Source organism: Oncorhynchus gorbuscha, linkage group LG18 (genome assembly GCF_021184085.1).
Source record: "Oncorhynchus gorbuscha isolate QuinsamMale2020 ecotype Even-year linkage group LG18, OgorEven_v1.0, whole genome shotgun sequence".
NCBI lineage: Eukaryota > Metazoa > Chordata > Actinopteri > Salmoniformes > Salmonidae > Oncorhynchus > Oncorhynchus gorbuscha.
Genome location: NC_060190.1, coordinates 68,007,978 through 68,028,326, shown reverse-complemented (window position 1 = coordinate 68,028,326; position 20,349 = coordinate 68,007,978). Strand labels below are relative to the sequence as shown.

At 41.6% G+C, this 20,349-nt stretch overlaps 1 protein-coding gene across 2 annotated transcripts in view; it reads right to left on the bottom strand.

Moving 5' to 3' along the window:
* The window catches only part of LOC124002482 (chemokine-like protein TAFA-2), a 166,199-nt gene that overhangs the window by 65,748 nt on the left and 80,102 nt on the right, over nt 1-20,349 (bottom strand). The gene's annotated exons all lie outside the window — the stretch shown is intronic.

Below are 20,349 nucleotides of genomic sequence, written 5' to 3'. Positions count from 1 at the left end.
GCCAAACTGTAGAGATGTTCAGGATGGAACAGGAGGGATACTGTAGCCAAACTGTAGAGATGTTCAGGATGGAACAGGAGGGATACTGTAGCCAAACTGTAGAGATGTTCAGGATGGATAGGGAGGGATACTGTAGCCAAACTGTAGAGATGTTCAGGATGGATAGGGAGGGATACTGTAGCCAAACTGTAGAGATGTTCAGGATGGAACAGGAGGGATACTGTAGCCAAACTGTAGAGATGTTCAGGATGGAACATGAGGGATACTGTAGCCAAATTGTAGAGATGGTTCAGGATGGATAGGGAGGGATACTGTAGCCAAACTGTAGAGATGTTCAGGATGGAACAGGAGGGATACTGTAGCCAAACTGTAGAGATGTTCAGGATGGAACAGGAGGGATACTGTAGCCAAACTGTAGAGATGTTCAGGATGGAACAGGAGGGATACTGTAGCCAAACTGTGGAGATGTTCAGGATGGAACATGAGGGATACTGTAGCCAAACTGTATAGATGGTTCAGGATGGATAGGGAGGGATACTGTAGCCAAACTGTAGAGATGTTCAGGATGGAACAGGAGGGATACAGTAGCCAAACTGTAGAGATGTTCAGGATGGAACAGGATGGATACTGTAGCCAAACTCTAGAGATGTTCAGGATGAAACAGGAGGGATACTGTAGCCAAACTGAGCTCCTACCTTCTGGGCTCTCTGCCTGGACATGCTAAGCTAGGCTGTAGCACAGTTTGGGTCTGGACCAGCTTTGGATTTAGACCCAGACATCTGCTACAGTATAGTACACAGAGGGTTGAGATGTAAAGAGGCAATGACTGGAATGGTTTCATGGCAGGAATCCAGAGAGGAAAACAGGAGGGCATGCTAATCCAGGCCTCAGGTGGTTCACAGGTTCATGGTTCATGACCTAAAGACCAGTAGATAATGAATAGATCACCAGTATATCAACAAGTAGATTACCAGTATATCACCAGTAGATCATCAGTAGGTTAACAAGTATATTACCAGTATATTACCTGTATGTCACCAGTAGATCATCAGTAGGTTAACAAGTATATTACCAGTATATTACCTGTATGTCACCAGTATATCACCAGTATATCGCTAGTATATGACCAGTATATCAACCAGTATATCAACCAGTAGATCATCAGTATATCACCAGTAGATCATCAGTAGGTTAACCAGTATATTACCCGTATGTCACCAGTATATCACCAGTAGATCACCTGTATATCATCAGTATATAACCAGTAGATCACCTGTATATCATCAGTAGATCACCTGTATATCATCAGTATATCACCAGTAGATCAACTGTATATCACCAGTAGATCACCTGTATATCACCAGTAGATCACCTGTATATCAGCAGTATATCACTAGTAGATCACCTGTATATCACCAGTATATCATCAGTAGATCACCTGTATATCATCAGTATATCACCAGTAGATCACCTGTATATCAGCAGTATATCACCAGTAGATCACCTGTATATCATCAGTATATCACCAGTAGATCACCTGTATATCATCAGTATATCACCAGTAGATCATCAGCAGTTAACCAGTATATCACCAGGAGATCATCAGTAGATTAACCAGTATATTACCAGTATATTACCCGTATGTCACCAGTATATCACCAGTAGATCGCTAGTATATGACCAGTATATCACCGGTAGATAATCAGTAGTTAACCAGTATATCACTGTCACGCCTTGGTCATTGTATTTTGTGTTTTTGGTATATGTTTGGGAAGGCCAGGGTGTGACATGGGTTTATATGTTGTGTTTCTTATTGGGGTTTGTATTATTTGGGATCGCGGCTGATTAGGGGTGTGGTATAGGCTTGGCTGCCTGAGGCGATTCTCAATTAGAGTCAGGTGCTTTTCGTTGTCTCTGATTGGGAACCGTATTTAGGTAGCCTGAGTTCGCTTTGTATTTCGTGGGTGTTTGTACCTGTCTCTGTGTTGTAGTCACCAGATAGGCTGTAATTAGTTTCACGTTCCGTTCTGTTGTTTTTGTATTTAGTTTCAGTTATTTCATGTACCGCGATTCTTTCATTAAAGTCATGAGTAACCTACACGCTGCATTTCGGTCCGACTCTCTTCTTTCAACAGACGAACGTCGTTACAATCACCAGCAGATCATCAGTAGTTAACCAGTATATTACCAGTATATTACCCGTATGTCACCAGTATATCACCAGTATATCGCTAGTATATGACCAGTATATCACCGGTAGATAATCAGTAGTTAAACAGTAGATTACCAGTAGATAATAAGTAGATTACCAGTATATCACCAGTAGATAACCAGTATATCACCAGTAGATAACCAGTATATCACCAGTAGATAACCAGTATATCACCAGTAGATTACCAGTATATCACCAGTAGATTACCAGTATATCACCAGTAGATTACCAGTATATCACCAGTTGAAAACCAGTACATCACCAGTATATCACCATTAGAGAATCAGTAGATTACCAGTATTTCAACAGTAGATAACCAGTATATCACCAGTATATCACCAGTAGATCATCAGTAGTTAACCAGTATATTACCAGTATGTAACCAGTATATCACCAGTATATCACCAGTATATCACCAGTAGATCATCAGTATATCACCAGTAGATCATCAGTATATCACCAGTAGATCATCAGTAGTTAACCAGTATATTACCAGTATATTACCAGTATGTAACCAGTATATCACCAGTAGATCATCAGTATATCACCAGTAGATCATCAGTATATCACCAGTAGATCATCAGTAGTTAACCAGTATATTACCAGCATATTACCAGTATGTAACCAGTATATCACCAGTATATCATCAGTATATCACCAGTAGATCATCAGTGGTTAACTAGTATATTACCAGTATATCCCCAGTAGATAATCAGTAGATTACCAGCATATCATTAGTAGATAACAAGTAGATAATCAGTTAATCATCAGTATATCACCAGTAGATAATCAGTATATCATCCTGTTCTGTCCAGTTCTATATCACCAGTATATCCCCAGTATATCACCAGTAAATAACCAGTATATCACCAGTAGATCATCAGTAGATCATCAGTAGATAACCAGTATATCACCAGTAGATAACCAGTATATCGCTAGTATATGACCAGTATATCACCAGTAGATAATCAGTAGTTAAACAGTATATCACCAGTATATCACCAGTAGATAATAAGTAAATTGTCAGTATATCACCAGTAAATCACAAGCAAATCACCAGTATATCACCGGTATATCACCAGTAAATCACAAGCAAATCACCAGTATATCACCGGTATATCACTAGTATATCACCAGTAGATCACCAGTAGATTACCAGTAGATAATCAGTAGCCAGTACATCACCAGTATATCACCAGTAGATAATCAGTAGATTACCACCAGATTATCACCAGCATATCATCAGTATATCACCAGTAGATCATCAGTAGTTAACCAGTATATTAACAGTATATTACCAGTATATTACCAGTATGTCACCAGTATATCACCAGTATTTAACCAGTATATCACCAGTATATTACCAGTATGTCCCAGTAGATAATCAGTATATCACCGGTAGATAATCAGTAGATTACCAGTATTTAACCAGTATATCACCAGTAGATAACCAGTATATCACCAGTTGAAAACCAGTATATCACCAGTATATTTCCAGTATATCACCAGTATGTCACCAGTATATCACCAGTATTTAACCAGTATATCACCAGTATTTGACCAGTAGATCCCCAGTATATCACCAGTAGATAACCAGTATATCCCCAGTATATCAGCAGTATATCTGCAGTATATCACCAGTATGACAACAGTATATCACCAGTATGTCACCAGTAGATTACCAGGATGTCACCAGTAGATAATCAGTCGTTAACCAGTATATCACCAGTACATGACCAGTATAACACCAGTAGATAATCAGTAAATCACCAGTATATCACCGGTAGATAATCAGTAGTTAAACAGTATATCATCAGTATATCACCTGTATATCACCAGTACATGACCAGTATAACACCAGTAGATAATCAGTAAATCACCAGTATATCACCGGTAGATAATCAGTAGTTAAACAGTATATCATCAGTATATCACCTGTATATCACCAGTAGATCACCGGTAGATAATCAGTAGATGTCCTTGTAGCACCCTACTGAACCCTGGGGATAACCCAGACTCAGCTCAAAATGTAGCACACAGGTGAATGCATCATTAGCATGTAACGTACTTGCCAATGGTGGAGATGGTCACTTTCAATACCACTAGGCATGACAGAGTGCCAGCCCTCGACTTTGCGCCACACTGAATAACTGACACATTTACAGATTCTTCGAGAATACTTAAGCATGGTCTGTGGCATGCAATCAAGGAAACAAAACCCAAACATTCTGGAACTTAAATGCAATTAACATTGGAGCATATGGCTAGATTGGCAGTGGAATGCAGAGTTGAGTGGGTTTCTATTTATGGCATCACCCTACTTTGGTAAGAGCCAAAGACTTAAGAACCAAAAGCGTAACCCACAGAGATGGGAATTTCAATACTTTTAAGAAAATATGTATTAAGTAATAAATATGTAATATGTAATAAATATCTATTTCAGATTGATTTGAAGTTATGCATAATTAATGATGCATCCACCCTTGTCTAAAAGTTAAGGTTACAACCAGTAAAGAACATCATGGGAAGACTTCAGTTGGGTCTTTAACCATGACCCTGGGGTAGCTTGTTGACACCCAATTGTATATATCCCAAGAAATCATTTTGAAAACAGAAACACTATGGGCGATATTCTAAACTCAGACTTTCACATACAAATCATTCATTTATGTCAATGGGAGACTTTGTGAGAGTTAAACTTCCAGTTTAAGTGCACGGATCTCAAGTCAAAATACTGCCTTATGATGTATAACAGATTAGTTTAAATCTTGGATCAATCCTGCACACAAAAAGTATTTGTCTACCAGTAGGAATGGGTGAAGATTAACTCAGCTCTGTTGCCCTCGGTCTTGGAAGTATGGATTTAGAAAAGGTATTTGGGCTGAGGCTTATGAGTCCAAGGCACCCACCCAGTGCTCGTCTGTGGTGCGTAGAGAACTGCCACGGTTCTGTTTCTGAACCAATCAATTAGAACTAGCGCCATTGTGCTTCCAGGGAAATAGCAACAGCATTCTAAGAGCTATTAGTTTGCACTATTTAACAATGGCTCCAAGATATCTGCTCCCCTTTACAGACACAGACACTCTCTCCCCTGGTTCTCTCTCTCTCTCTCCTTCTCCCTCTCCCCATCTTTCTCCCCCATCTCTCTCTACCTTCTCTATCCCGGCCCTCTCTCTCTCTCCCCCTCTCTCTTTCTCTACCCCCTCTCTCCTCGCTAAACCCCACTGATTTGCATACTTCTTTCTGGTTCAATAACCCACCACAAACACACTGAGAGCGACTGGCAACCTTTATCTCGTCTTAAGCTGACAACCAAATTGGGGTTAGAAGTTGAATGAAGCCCCAACAGAATTCAGCAAACCAGAGAAGAGAAATGCGGCTGAATCTCAGAATTCACTCCCCACTGGGGTCTCAGAGTTGGCGACATTAGTTCCAGTACTGGAAGAGGCTGACAAAGCCCTGTTGGCCCTGTTAACGGAGCTAAATTTGGGAAGGCTGACCTGGCTGAAAAGATCCCCTCCAGTTTATAATATGGCAGAGGTCATCTCAATAATGTTGGAGCTCCCCTGCCTGCCACGGGTAGTCCATAATGCCTGGCTGCACACTCGGACTTCTCCGGGTTTATATGGTCCCGCTCCATAATGCCTGGCTGTACTCTCAGAGTTCTCCGGGTTTATATGGTCCCGCTCCATAATGCCTGGCTGTACTCTCAGAGTTCTCCGGGTTTATATGGTCCCGCTCCATAATGCCTGGCTGTACTCTCGGACTTCTCCGGGTTATATGGTCCCGCACACCCGCGTGCACCCACACACACACTCCTGACTCATCCACTCTCCTCCCAGCGTGTTTTGGGCAGTGCACTCAGGGTGGATAACCTAGGGAAGAGGTGAGGGCTCAGATAACTATTGTGTTGCTACAGAATACACCCAAGACAACAAGGCTGGCTACAGAGCAGCAAGAGGAACTGCCCCTCCCTACCTTCAGGCTATGCTCAAACCCTACACCCTAACCTAAGTACTCCCACCCTTATGAGACTGCAGCTCCCACTCTGCCCAGTCCAAGTTCTTCTCTGTCCTGGCACCCCAGTGGTGGAACCAGCTTCCCCCTGAAGCAAGGACAGCAGAGTCCCTGACCATCTTCCAAAATACATCGGAAATCCTACCTCTTCAAAGAGTATTGTAAATAATCCCACAGCATGCTTATCTACAGTTGGACTACCCAGTGGTTCTGACCGACAGCATGCCTATCTACAGTTGGACTACCCAGTGGTTCTGACCGACAGCATGCCAGGCTACAGTGGGACTACCCAGTGGTTCTGACCGACGGCATGCCAGGCTACAGGGGGACTACCCAGTGGTTCTGACCGACAGCATGCCAGGCTACAGGGGGACTACCCAGTGGTTCTGACCGACAGCATGCCTATCTACAGTGGGACTACCCAGTGGTTCTGACCGACGGCATGCCTATCTAGAGTTGGACTACCCAGTGATTCTGACCGACAGCATGCCAGGCTACAGGGGGACTACCCAGTGGTTCTGACCGACAGCATGCCAGGCTACAGTTGGACTACCCAGTGGTTCTGACCGACAGCATGCCAGGCTACAGTGGGACTACCCAGTGGTTCTGACCGACAGCATGCCAGGCAACAGGGGGACTACCCAGTGGTTCTGACCGACAGCATGCCTATCTACAGTGGGACTACCCAGTGGTTCTGACCGACGGCATGCCTATCTAGAGTTGGACTACCCGGTGATTCTGACCGACAGCATGCCAGGCTACAGGTGGACTACCCAGTGGTTCTGACCGACAGCATGCCAGGTTGCAGCTGGACTACCCAGTGATTCTGACGGACAGCATGCCAGGCGACAGTGGGACTACCCAGTGATTCTGACCGACAGCATGCCAGGTTGCAGCTGGACTACCCAGTGATTCTGACCGACAGCATGCCAGGTTGCAGCTGGACTACCCAGTGGGCAAAATTAGTTGCATTGATGTCAGGCTGACATCTTATATAACGTCATGGTCAGGTTGTATATTTGCTGTAAAAACACGTTTCTACACTGCCAAAACATGACTTCTTTCTCAGACACCTTGAAATCATTTTTAAAATTATTATTCTGGTTTACCTGATTGTATAATGTATATTCAACCGTCTTTTAAAAGGTATTTTCAAATATTTGAAAGAAAGAATCCACTCCTTAGCACCGTACGCTAACTACCCTACTCTCAATTACATTGAAATTATTTCCACGACTGGATTAAAGATTTTGCGGATATATGGCAAAATTATTAGCATTTTAGAGGAATTAACTCCCAATAAGCTTTGCTCGTTGGTTCTATGCGGGGGGCTTTTCGTCAAAGCTGTTGTCACTTCTGATATAGACTCACACATCAAATTACATTTTTGGACTGTGTGTTCCATTCCCCTAAATGAATATTCAAAACCGTGAAGAGAACACATAAATTGAATGCATGAGCTGTAATAAGATCAAAGTCATGCTAAGTGGATCTTCAAGCTTTATTTCCACATTTCATCCAACAATGTGTCTGCTGAAGCAGAAAATTATACTGCTGCTTTAAAGCAATATAAGTCACTCTAGAATAAACACAATAAACTGTGATGCTCGTACTCATGTGATTAAACTCCAATACGACTGAATGCCCAGATCTGAATTATCAGGAAACTGATCTCATAGAAAGTGACTGATTATGGGGCTGAACCAGCCATGCCAAGCACCAGCCTCTTTCACCATGGACCTGTCTCTTACATTTCCCCTTCAATGATCCTCAGTGATTTACTGGCATAATATTCTAACTCTAGAGTCACATGATGTGGAACATGATGAAGCCCACTGGTTCCTGTGCCCGACCAGGCTGGCAATTACAAAGTAATGGGAGGACTTTCTGCTGACCCCAATACCACCTCCAAATTAAATGTTGCATGAGGTAACCTTTCATCCCTCTTAGAGGAATGACAGAATCTTGATGCTATTTCCCCTTTAGCAAGCACTTTTTTTTCCCACAGTGAAGCCCTACATTGAGTCTTAAATAGGTTAAACTTGAAAGCATTCAAGATTTTGCAAAAACTTTTCAAACTGACATAGCATCTTCAGAGTAAAACTATATTCATGTGATAAAGAGCATCTTAAATAATCCCACAGCACCCCCTCTCGCACCGTGAACCAACCCAACCCCCCAAAAATGTAGAAATAAAGCCTTTCATGAACTAACACTTGCACTTTTAGCGGTTATCATAAGAATCTCAAAGTCTTTCAAAAGAAAGAAAGAAAAAAACAATACATCATCATGAGCAGCCTAGCTATAGTTAGCTACAGTAGGTCAACCAATACATCATCATGAGTAGCCTAGCTATAGTTAGCTACAGTAGGTCAACCAATACATCATCATGAGTAGCCTAGCTATAGTTAGCTACAGTAGGTCAACCAATACATAACATGAGTAGCCTAGCTATAGTTAGCTACAGAAGGTCAACCAATACATAACATGAGTAGCCTAGCTATAGTTAGCTACAGTAGGTCAACCAATACATCATCATGAGTAGCCTAGCTATAGTTAGCTACAGTAGGTCAACCAATACATCATCATGAGTAGCCTAGCTATAGTTAGCTACAGTAGGTCAACCAATACATCATCATGAGTAGCCTAGCTATAGTTATAATAATAATAATAATAATATATGCCATTTAGCAGACGCTTTTATCCAAAGCGACTTACAGTCATGTGTGCATACATTCTACGTATGGGTGGTCCCGGGGATCGAACCCACTACCCTGGCGTTACAAGCGCCATGCTCTACCAACTGAGCTACAGAAGGACCACAGTTAGCTATAGTAGTTAGCTATAGTAGGTCAACCAATACATAACATGAGTAGCCTAGCTATAGTTAGCTACAGTAGGTCAACCAATAAATCATCATGAGTAGCCTAGCTATAGTTAGCTATAGTAGGTCAACCAATACATCATCAGGTCAACCAATACATAACATGAGTAGCCTAGCTATAGTTAGCTACAGTAGGTCAACCAATACATAACATAAGTAGCCTAGCTATAGTTAGCTACAGTAGGTCAACCAATACATAACATGAGTAGCCTAGCTATAGTTAGCTACAGTAGGTCAACCAATACATCATCATGAGTAGCCTAGCTATAGTTAGCTACAGTAGGTCAACCAATACATCATCATGAGTAGCCTAGCTATAGTTAGCTACAGTAGGTCAACCAATACATCATCATGAGTAGCTACAGTAGGTCAACCAATAAATCATCATGAGTAGCCTAGCTATAGTTAGCTATAGTAGGTCAACCAATACATCATCATGAGTAGCCTAGCTATAGTTAGCTACAGTAGGTCAACCAATACATCATCATGAGTAGCCTAGCTATAGTTAGCTACAGTAGGTCAACCAATACATCATCATGAGTAGCCTAGCTATAGTTAGCTACAGTAGGTCAACCAATACATGGTTGATCAGAGGAAGGTGGTCAGGGAGATGGGTGATGAAGAGTCTGGTGATGATCATGTAGAGGGCTACTGTGGGAACCAGCCTGAGTCATGTAGCTACTGGACTTCTCTTTCACTCTATGTTGCAGCCAATTGGGTGACGTCTCAGCAGCTCTGGGCGCCTGAAAGCTCACCACTACAAAGTTTAGAGTAGTAGCCAGTTGTCCTCACCGTGAGTCCTCTGCCTCAGCGTTCCTCTACTGCATCTCCCATTACTTTCAAGCTTCAGGTGACTCCTCAATTGATGTTTTCAAAAGATCAGCAAAAAAGCTGGTACATCGTCCAGATGCATCATTCAAACAACAAATACATTTTATTCAACGGGGTGAGGCAAAGCAGAGATGATCAAAAATCTTTCATTTCAGCCATACAACAATAAAATATATTATTAAAGTACAGTACTGTATGTTTACAATATCATAAACAATCTTTTACACGTTCCAAATGACATTTTCTATATTCATATGGTTTAAGGGGCACTTTTATTTGGACGACAAGGTGAAGGTACTCTCTACTCAAATGGCACAACAGAATCATTCAGATAGTCCAAAGCACAGCAAATGACACCCATCTCATATAATTAATATCTGGAAATGGCTGAAGTAGAAACGGATGCTGCTGCAGCATTGCTCATCTTCGCAGTGGGAATCCAGTCGACATGGTGTCTTGATAGAGTTCAGCTGTTGAACCTACAGTAGTACATAAACCAATGAAAAGCACGCCTGATGTTAGAACATCACTTCCTCAGGTCACCAATACCATCAGGGAACTTTATATATTTATTTATTTTTACATACATTTTTACCCCCCTTTCTCCCCAATTTCGTGGTATCCAATTGTTAGTAATTACTATCTTGTCTCATCGCTACAACTCCCATATGGGCTCGGGAGAGACGAAGGTCGAAAGCCATGCGTCCTCCGAAATACAACCCAACTAAGCCGCACTGCTTCTTAACAACCCGGAAGCCAGCCGCACCAATGTGTTGGAGGAAACACCGTGCACCTGGCGACCTTGGTTAGCGTGCACTGCGCCCGGGCCCACCACAGGAGTCGCGTGTGCGCGATGAGACAAGGATATACCTACCGGCCAGGCCCTCCCTAACCCAGACGACGCTAGGCCGATGGTGCGTCGCCCCACGGACCCCCGGTTGCGGCCGGCTGCGACAGAGCCTGGGCGCGAACACAGAGTCTCTGTTGGCACAGCTAGCGCTGCGATGCAGTGCCCTCGACCACTGCGCAACCCGGGAGGCCCACCATCAGGGAACTTAAGGGTTTTAGTGTCATATAAAGATGAAATCTATTGTTGGGCTGGAACAACCAATAGTCAACACAGCAGGTTGTCCTATCCCATTGAGGCCTTTGTCCTATTCTGTAATGTTCATACATTTTCCCTCCTCTTATGAATAAAGTTCTCAACAAATTACTATTGTGTTTTTATATGAACACATGAATATATGATAACCACTGGAGTTGTCCTCCAGGCTATAAGGACATCATATTATGCAATTTACGTCTCCCCTTTTTGCCTCTCAGTGCAAGAGACGTCACTGCTGTACTTGATTGGAATCCAGGCTGCATCACATCCGGCCGTGATTGGGGGTCCCATAGGGCGGCGCACAATTGGCCCAGCGTCATCCGGGTTTGGCCGGGGTAGGCCGTCATTGTAAATAACAATTTGTTCTTAACTTATATTTATTTTTTTAAATGATGGTCATGGCTATATTTGACACTTCGTAGCAGATTAGGAGAATTTATGCAGGAGGTTAGGAGAATTAGGTTAAGGTTAGGAAAAAGTTTAACTTTAGCTAAAATAAAATAAAAAATACTTGTTGTATCCCTTTTAGCCAGGACCACTTTTCGGCCTAGATTGCATTCAAGACAAGGTGGTTTATATTTATCTGTTGTCAGGGTCAGCAGAGTAGGCAGAGGCTACCATCGTATTAAAAACAATTATTCTGCTAATGTCTCTAGTCATACTGTAATGTCCAGTCAGTACTGACATGTCCTGTGTGGCTCAGTTGGTAGAGCATGGCGCTTGCAACACCGGGGATGGTTCTAAAGCATGGCTCTAAGGCATGATTCTAAGGCATGATTCTAAAAGGCATGGCTCTAAGGCATGGCTCTATGGCATGGTTCTAAGGCATGGCTCTTTGTGAGTCACCATAGACCTACAGGTCATAGACACTAATGATGTTTGTGATACACGATAGGCTTCTGTTCTGATTAAACAAATTATACTTTCTAATAATAACCTTTAAATACTGATCAGCACCCCTTCAGTGTTGCTGTGAGTGCAAATCCGGGCGGATTCATAAATACAAGGGCTGCTCACAATGTTGGCAGGGCCCAAATAATCAGAAAGGACCTCATCAGTGACCCTTTGGCAGCAGCTGAGTGCCTCCTTCGACCACCTGATTGGGACAGAGGCCAAGGCTCCCAGACCCTAACAAAACAATATGCTCTAGCACCTAAATGTCTACTAATACTTTCCAGTGACTGAGGTTAATTCCTGCTGAATAATTTACAATGGAGGCAGGCAGGTTCTCGTTCCATTTGCTTCCACAGAAGTAACTTTGCATGCACTCATGTATTATTGACCAGTGACCGCGGCCACAGTGCATGGGAAAAGGGAAAGAGCAATGGCAAAAACAAAAATGGGCTGCCCAATTGCACAAACATGCATGAGAGTACAGACAGACTGAGGATGAGCAGGCTAGTCTGGGCATGGGAAAACAAAGTCTGTGTTAGCCAGTCACGCGCAAAGCACTGTTTGATGACAAAGACAAAAAACAAGGGTGAGGAGGCTGCAAAAGCTAAACAAAGAAAGAAGGCCACATTTGTTTGTGCTTCCCCTGTGCTGATATGATCTAACTGCATGTCAGGACGACAAAGTACGCAGAATAGACAACTACAGGTTTTAGAGATGGGGGTGATCTCATGTCTCAACTTTTTGGGACTGGGGACTCCTTTTGTGATAATAAATTCATCAGGGACCTCTTCATAATCAAAACAACTTGAGTGACGTAAAAAAATAGCATACAAGGAGTTTATCTATGACTTCGACATGCATGGCCCGACGAACCAAGTCTCGGGCCCTGGAAGGGACATTTTAAAGAACCGCTTCTTGGCATCAGAGAAAACATTTAGCAAATTTCCAAAAATTCTTTCACAGGGGAGAAATACTTTTTCTGTTGCAGCTTTAAAGCTAATATCCTGTAATTCTACACATATTGACATAAGGCAGAGAGAAGTGTTTACGGTTTTACAGCTAATATCCTGTCATTCTACACACATTGACATAAGGCAGAGAGAAGTGTTTACGGTTTTACAGCTAATATCCTGTCATTCTACACACATTGACATAAGGCAGAGAGAAGTGTTTACGGTTTTAAAGCTAATATCCTGTAATTCTACACACATTGATGTAACGGATGTGTAACGATGCTTCAAGGGTGACTGTTGTCGATGTGTGCAGAGGGTCCCTGGTTCGCGCCCGGGTATGGGCGAGGGGACGGACGTAAAGTTAGTCTGTTACATTGATGCTGTTGACCCGGATTACTGGTTGCTGCGGAAAAAAAGGAGGAAGGTCAAAAGGGGGGTGAGTGTAACGGATGTGAAACGGCTAGCATAGTTAGCGGTGCGCGCTAAATAGCGCTTCAATCGGTTACGTCACTAGCTCTGACACCTTGAAGTAGTAGTTCCCCTTGCTCTGCAAGGGCCGCGGATTTTGTGGAGCGATGGGTAACGATGCTTCAAGGGTGACTGTTGTCGATGTGTGCAGAGGGTCTCTGGTTCGCGCCCGGGTATGGGCGAGGGGACGGACGTAAAGTTATTCTGTTACATTGACATAAGGCAGAGAGAAGTGTTTACGGTTTTAAAGCTAATATCCTGTATTTCTACACACATTGACATAAGGCAGAGAGAAGTGTTTACGGTTTTAAAGCTTAAATGACAGTTGAGTTATGTACAAAAAAGTGGTTCTGGGGAATTTTATGGAATAAAATAATTATCAAGTGGAAAATGCATCGTTGGTGGAGTACCGTGAATACCAATATCCCTGTGAGCCTCCAAGACCCATGTTGGACAGGACATCATTGAAGATGAATAATATTACATTGTATTATATTACACTCTCTGTTGTTTATAATATTGATCAAAAAAATTAATGTAAAAAATATGCGGTATATATAATATATAGAAATCACATCAGAATTTATTTCTCACACGCGCCAAATACTACAGATGTAGACCTTTCCCTGAAATGCTTACATACAAGCACTTAACCAACAATGCAGTTAAGAAAATGAGTTAAGAAAATATTTACTCAATAAACAAAAGAAGAAAAATATTTAAACAGTTGAAGTCAGAAGTTTACATACGCCGTAGACAAATACATTTAAACTCAGTTTTCACAGTTCCTGACATGTAATCCTAGTAAAAACTCAGTCTTAGGTCAATTGGGATAACAACTTTATTTTAATAATGTGAAATGTCAGAATAATAGTAGAGAGAATAATTTATTTCAGCTTTTATTTCTTTCGTCACATTCCCAGTGGGTCAGAAGTTTACATACATTTAATTAGTATTTGGTGCATTGCCTTTAAATTGATTAACTTGGGTCAAACGTTTCAGGTAGCCTTCAACAAGCTTCTCACAATAAATTGGGTGAATTTTGGCCCATTCCTCCTGACAGTGCTGGTGTACCTTAGTCAGGTTTGTAGGCCTCCTTGCTCACACATGCTTTTTCAGTTCTGCCCACAAAGTTTCCATAGGATTGAGGTCAGAGCTTTGTGATGGCCACTTCAATACCTTGACTTTGTTGTCCTTAAGCCATTTTGCCACAACTTTGGAAGTATGCTTGGGGTCATTGTCCATTTGGAAGACCCATTTGCGACCAAGCTTTAACTTCCTGACTGATGTCTTGAGATGTTGCTTCGATATATCCACATAATTTTCCTCCCTCATGTAGCCATCTGTTTTGTGAAGTGCACTAGTCCCTTCTGCAGCAAAGCACCCGACACAACATGATGCTGCCACCCCCGTGCTTCACGGTTGGGATGGTGTTATTTGGCTTGCAAGCCTCCCCCTTTTTCCTCCAAACATAACGATGGTCATTATGGCCAAACAGTTCTATTTTTGTTTTATCAGGCCAGAGGACATTTCTCCAAAAAGTACGATCTTTGTCCCCATGTGCAGTTGCAAACCGTAGTCTAGCTTTTTTATGGCGGTTTTGGAGCAGTGGCTTCTTCCTTGCTGAGCGGCCTTTCAGGTTATGTGGATATAGGACATGTTTTACTGTGGATATAGATACTTTTGAACCAGTTTCCTCCAGCATCTTCACAAGGTCCTTTGCTGTTGTTCTGGGATTGATTTTCACTTTTTGCACCTTAGTACGTTCATCTCTAGGAGATAGAATGCATCTACTTCCTGAGTGGTATGATGGCTGCGTGATCCCATGATGTTTATACTTGCGTACTATTGTTTGTAAAGATGAACGTGGTACCTTCAGGCATTTGGAAATTGCTCCCAAGGATGAACCAGACTTGTGGAGGTCTACAATTTACTTTCTGAGGTCTTAGCTGATTTCTTTTGATTTTCCCATGATGTCAAGCGAGTTTGAATGTACGCCTTGAAATACATCCACAGGTACACCTAAAATTGACTCACATGATGTCAATTAGCCAATCAGAAGTATGCCATGACATCATTTTCTGGAATTTTCCAGAAAATGTTGGGGAAACCCGTTCCCAGTTGGGAACGTTTCTACATAAATTGCCTAATATGTAATTATCAAAAATATTTAACTTCAATTAAATCAGAAATGCAGCACACCAAAGGAAAGCTAAACCTCTTGCTAATCCAGTCACCATGTCAGATTTTTTTTAAAAATCCAGCCAATCTGTTTATTGATCAGTAGACAACACATTGGGTAAGTTACAGCAAAGTACATTTTTCACAAAAGTCAAAAATTGCAATAAAATTCATCAATTACCTTTGAATATCTTCTTCTTTTGGCAACAGTAAAGGTCACCATGAGACAATAAAGGGTTGTTTTGTTCATTTAACCTGTTAAGACTCTAGGGGCAGTATTTCATTTTTGGATAAAAAGACATGCCCGTTTTTAGCGCAATACTTTGTCACGAAAAGATGCTCGACTATGCTTGGAATTGACAGTTTTGGAAAGAAGACACTCTGACGTTTCCAGAACTGTAAAGATTTTCACTGTGAGTGCCATAGAACAAAATCTACAGGCAAAACCAAGATGTTTGAGTGACAAGGAAATCAACAGGATTTCTGGAGGCACGTTTTCCATGATCTCCTTATATGGCTGTGAATGCGACAGGAATGAACGGACACTTCCTATCGTTTCCCCCAGGTGTCTGCAGCATTGTGACATATTTGTAGGCATATCATTGGAAGATTGACCATAAGAGCCTACAATTACCAAGTGTCCCGCACGGTGTCTGCGTGGAAATTGGTGCGCAAAAGTCAGGTACCAGTATTTTTCCATCCGAATCAGAAAAGAATGCACGCTTCCAGGGAAGGGATTTCAATGAAGAGATATATGACAAAACACCTTGAGGATTGATTCAAACAACGTTTTCCATGTTTCAGTCGATATTATGGAGTTAATTCGGAAAAAAGTTTGACGTTTAGGTGACTGAATTTTCGGTTAGTTTCGGTAGCCAAATGCATAGTAACAAAACGGAACGTTGTGTCCTACACAAGCATCTTTCAGGAAAAACTGGACATCTGCTATGTAACTGAGAGTCTCCTCATTGAAACATCTGAAGTTCTTCAAAGGTAAATTATTTTATTTGATCCCTTTGCTGGTTTTTGTGAATGTTGCGTGCTAAATGCTAACGCTAAATGCTAAGCTAGCTATCACCACTCTTACACAAATTATTGATTTTCTCTGGTTCTAAAGCATATTTTGAAAATCTGAGACGACAGGATTGTTAAGAAAAGGATAAGCTTGAGGATAGGCATATTTATTTCATTTAATTTGCAATTTTCAGAAATCGCTAATTTTGCGTTATGGTAATGAGCTTGAGGCTGTAGTCACGATCCCGGATCCGGGATGGGGCGGACTAAGAGGATAATCCATTTCTATAGCCTAACCGAAACATTTTGGAAATCTTCATTTTTTTCTTCAATTTTCCAAAATATATGTTTCCGGGTATGTGTGAATATTTTTTTTAAATTTTGTATATAGTTATTTTCAGCAATGTACCCATGTACCAATTCGGCCACTTGGGTACATTTGGGAAACTTGTGAGGGACACCTGGGTGACTACATACCCAATGGCATGTACCTCACTCATTCCTAGAGGCATCTGTCTGAAACTTTGGGGAAATACTGTTGCCTGGTTATTCTCTCATGTAAAAGTATCCAGAGTATCATAACTGAATATGTTGATGTTCTAGTTGATTTTAAAGATGCTACAACAATAAAATAACTGAAAAACGCCTGTTTATTTCCTTGTATTTTCTTCTACCAGATCTATTGTGTTATATTCTCCTACATTCAATTCACATTTACACAAACTTCAGAGTGTTTTTAATCAAATGGTAACAAGAATATGCATATCCTTGCTTCTGGGCCTGAGCTACAAGCTGTTAGAATAGGGTATGTCTTCAGGCGGAAATTGCACAAAGTGGGGGGGTATCCTTAACAGGTTAGGCCCAGTCAACTTACTGTATGTAAACTTCTGACACACTATTATTGTGATACAGTTAATTATACGTGAAATAATCTGTCTGTAAACAATTGTTGGAAAAAAATACTTCTGTCATGCACAAAGTAGATGTCCTAACCGACTTCCCAAAAGTATAGTTTGTTAACAAGGAATTTGTGGAGTTGTTGAAAAATTAGCTTTAATGACTCCAACCTAAGTGTATGTAGACTTCAAACGTATATATAAGACATTTAAAAATCAAAAATGTTTTTAAAAAAGGAGCAACATTAACGAGGCTATATACAGGGGGGTTAGTTGAGGTAATTGAGTAGGCAAGGGTAAAGTGCATATTTTTAGGGCCTTCCTCTGACACCGCTTGGTATACAGGTCCTGGATGGCAGGAAGCCTGGCCCCAGTGAGGTACTGGGCCATACGCACTACCCACTGTAGCGCCTTGCAGTCGGAGGCCAAGCAGTTGCCATACCAGGCGGTGATGCAACCAGTCAGGATCCTCTCGATGGTGCAGCTGTAGAACTTTTTAAGGATCTGAGGACCCAAGCCAAATCTTTCCAGTCTCCTGAGGGGGAATAGGCGTTGTTGTGCCCTCTTCCCGACTGTCTTTCATCAATGATCTCTCTGTATTTTGCTCCGTTCATCTTTCCCTCAATCCTGACTGATCTCCCAATCCCTGCTGCTGAAAAACAACCCTAACGCATGACGCTGCAACCACCATGTTTCACCGTAGGGATGGAGTATATATATATATATACTTCAAAAAAGTATTCAGATCCCTTGACTTTTTCCACATTTTGTTACCTTAGCTTATTCTAAAATGTATTAAAAACAAAAATGTCCCATCAAATTTCCCATCAATTTACACACAATACCCCAGAATGACAAAGCGAACACAGGTTTTAGAAATGTTTGCAAATGTATTAAATATAAAAAACAGAAATACCTTATTTACATATTCAGACCCTTTTCTATGAAACTCGAAATTGAGCTCAGGTGCATCCTGTTTCCAATGATCATCCCTGTGATGTTTCTACAACTTGATTGGAATCCACCTATTCAATTGATTGGACATGATTTGGAAAGGTACACATCTGTCTATATAAGGTCCCATAGTTGACAGTGCATGTCAGAGCAAAAACCAAGCCATAAGGTCGAGGGAATTGTCCATAGAGCTTCAAGACAGGATTGTGTCGAGGCAATGGTCTGGGGAAGGGTACCAAAACATTCTTGCAGCATTGAAGGTCCCCAAGAACACAGTGGCCTCCATCACCCTTAAATGGAAAAGTTTGGAACCCCCAAGACTCTACCTAGAGCTGGCCACCCGGCCAAACTGTGCAATCGGGGTAGAAGGGCCTTGGTCAGAGTGGTGACCAAGAACCTTATGGTCACTCTGACAGAGCTCCAGAGTTCCTTTGTGGAGATGTGAGAACCTTCCAGAAGAACAACCATCTCTGCAGCACTTCACCAATCAGGCCTTTATGGTAGAGTAGCCAGACAGAAGCCTCTCCTCAGTAAAAGGCACATGATAGCCCTCTTGGAGTTTGCCAAATGGCACCTGAAGGACTCAGACCATGAGAAACAAGATTCTGAATGCCAAGTGACATGTCTGGAGGAAACCTGGCACCATCCCTACGGTGAAGCATGGTGGTGGCAGTTTCATGCTGTGGGGATGTTCTTCAGCAGCAGGGACTGGAAGACTAGTCAGGGTTGAGGGAAAAAATGATTGACCCTAAGCACACAGCCAAGACAATGCAGGAGTGGCTTCGGGACAAGTCTCTGAATGTCCTTGAGTGGCCCAACCAAGAGTACGGACTTGAACCCATTTGAACATCCCTGGAAGACCTGAAAATAGCTGTGCTGCAACACTCCCCATCCAACCTGACAAAGCTTGAGAGGATCTGCAGAGAAGAATGGCAGAAACTCTCCAAATACAGTTGTGCCAAGCTTGCAGCGTCATACCCAAGAAGACTTGAGGCTGTAATCGCTGCTAAAGTTGCTTCAACAAAGTATTGAGTAAAGGGTCTGAATAATTATAATGTGATTATAATGTGAAAATAATAATGTGATATTTTTGTTTTTTATTTTGAATACATTTGCAAACATTTCTAAAAAACTGTTTTTACTTTGTCATTATGGGGTATTGTGTGTAGATTGATGATGAAAAACAACAATTTAATCAATTTTAGAATCAGGTTGTAATATATAAAAATATGGAAAAAGTCAAGTTTGTATACTTTCCGAATGCACTGTATATATATATATTGAAATCTGTCCAGGACCCCCAGCAGTAGTCCGTGGACCCACTTTGAGAACCCCTACTCTAACTAAACGTAATACTGTGATGGATCGTAACTTCTTAGCTCAACTGTTGCTGTTCAACATCAACTATTGTTTATATAAAATTCCATTAGAATGAACAAATCAAGAATTTTCCGGTTCAGATTCCTTAGAATTCAACACTTAAAGAGGACTAACAAGTCAACCATCTACTGCTGTTGTTTAGTTTAATGATTTTAAATTATATTAATTTGGCTGGTAGTTAATGAAAGTGTTTACAACACCATCCCCTGTGAGAGCAGCTCAACAATAATTGAGTGTCTGCTAATTGACTTGCCTGACATGTTTGGACAAGCTAATTCTCTGAGCAATTTGGAGGTTTAATTTGACTTATTACCAGCTTTGAGTCTTTGTTCTCATCAGCAAGGGGCCCCCAATGGGTTCTGGCTTCACAGAGTACAGACATGGCATTTAACCACCCCCAACTTCAGCCTCTCAAGGCCTGCTACAGGTCAGCTAACCAAATCCCTAAAGATTGGTAGAAGTACAACATCATGCATGGATTTTGTGAAGAAAAAAAAAACACCAGATGAAAAATCTGTTACCAAGACAACAAAATATGAGTAATGAGCTGGGAACCCACT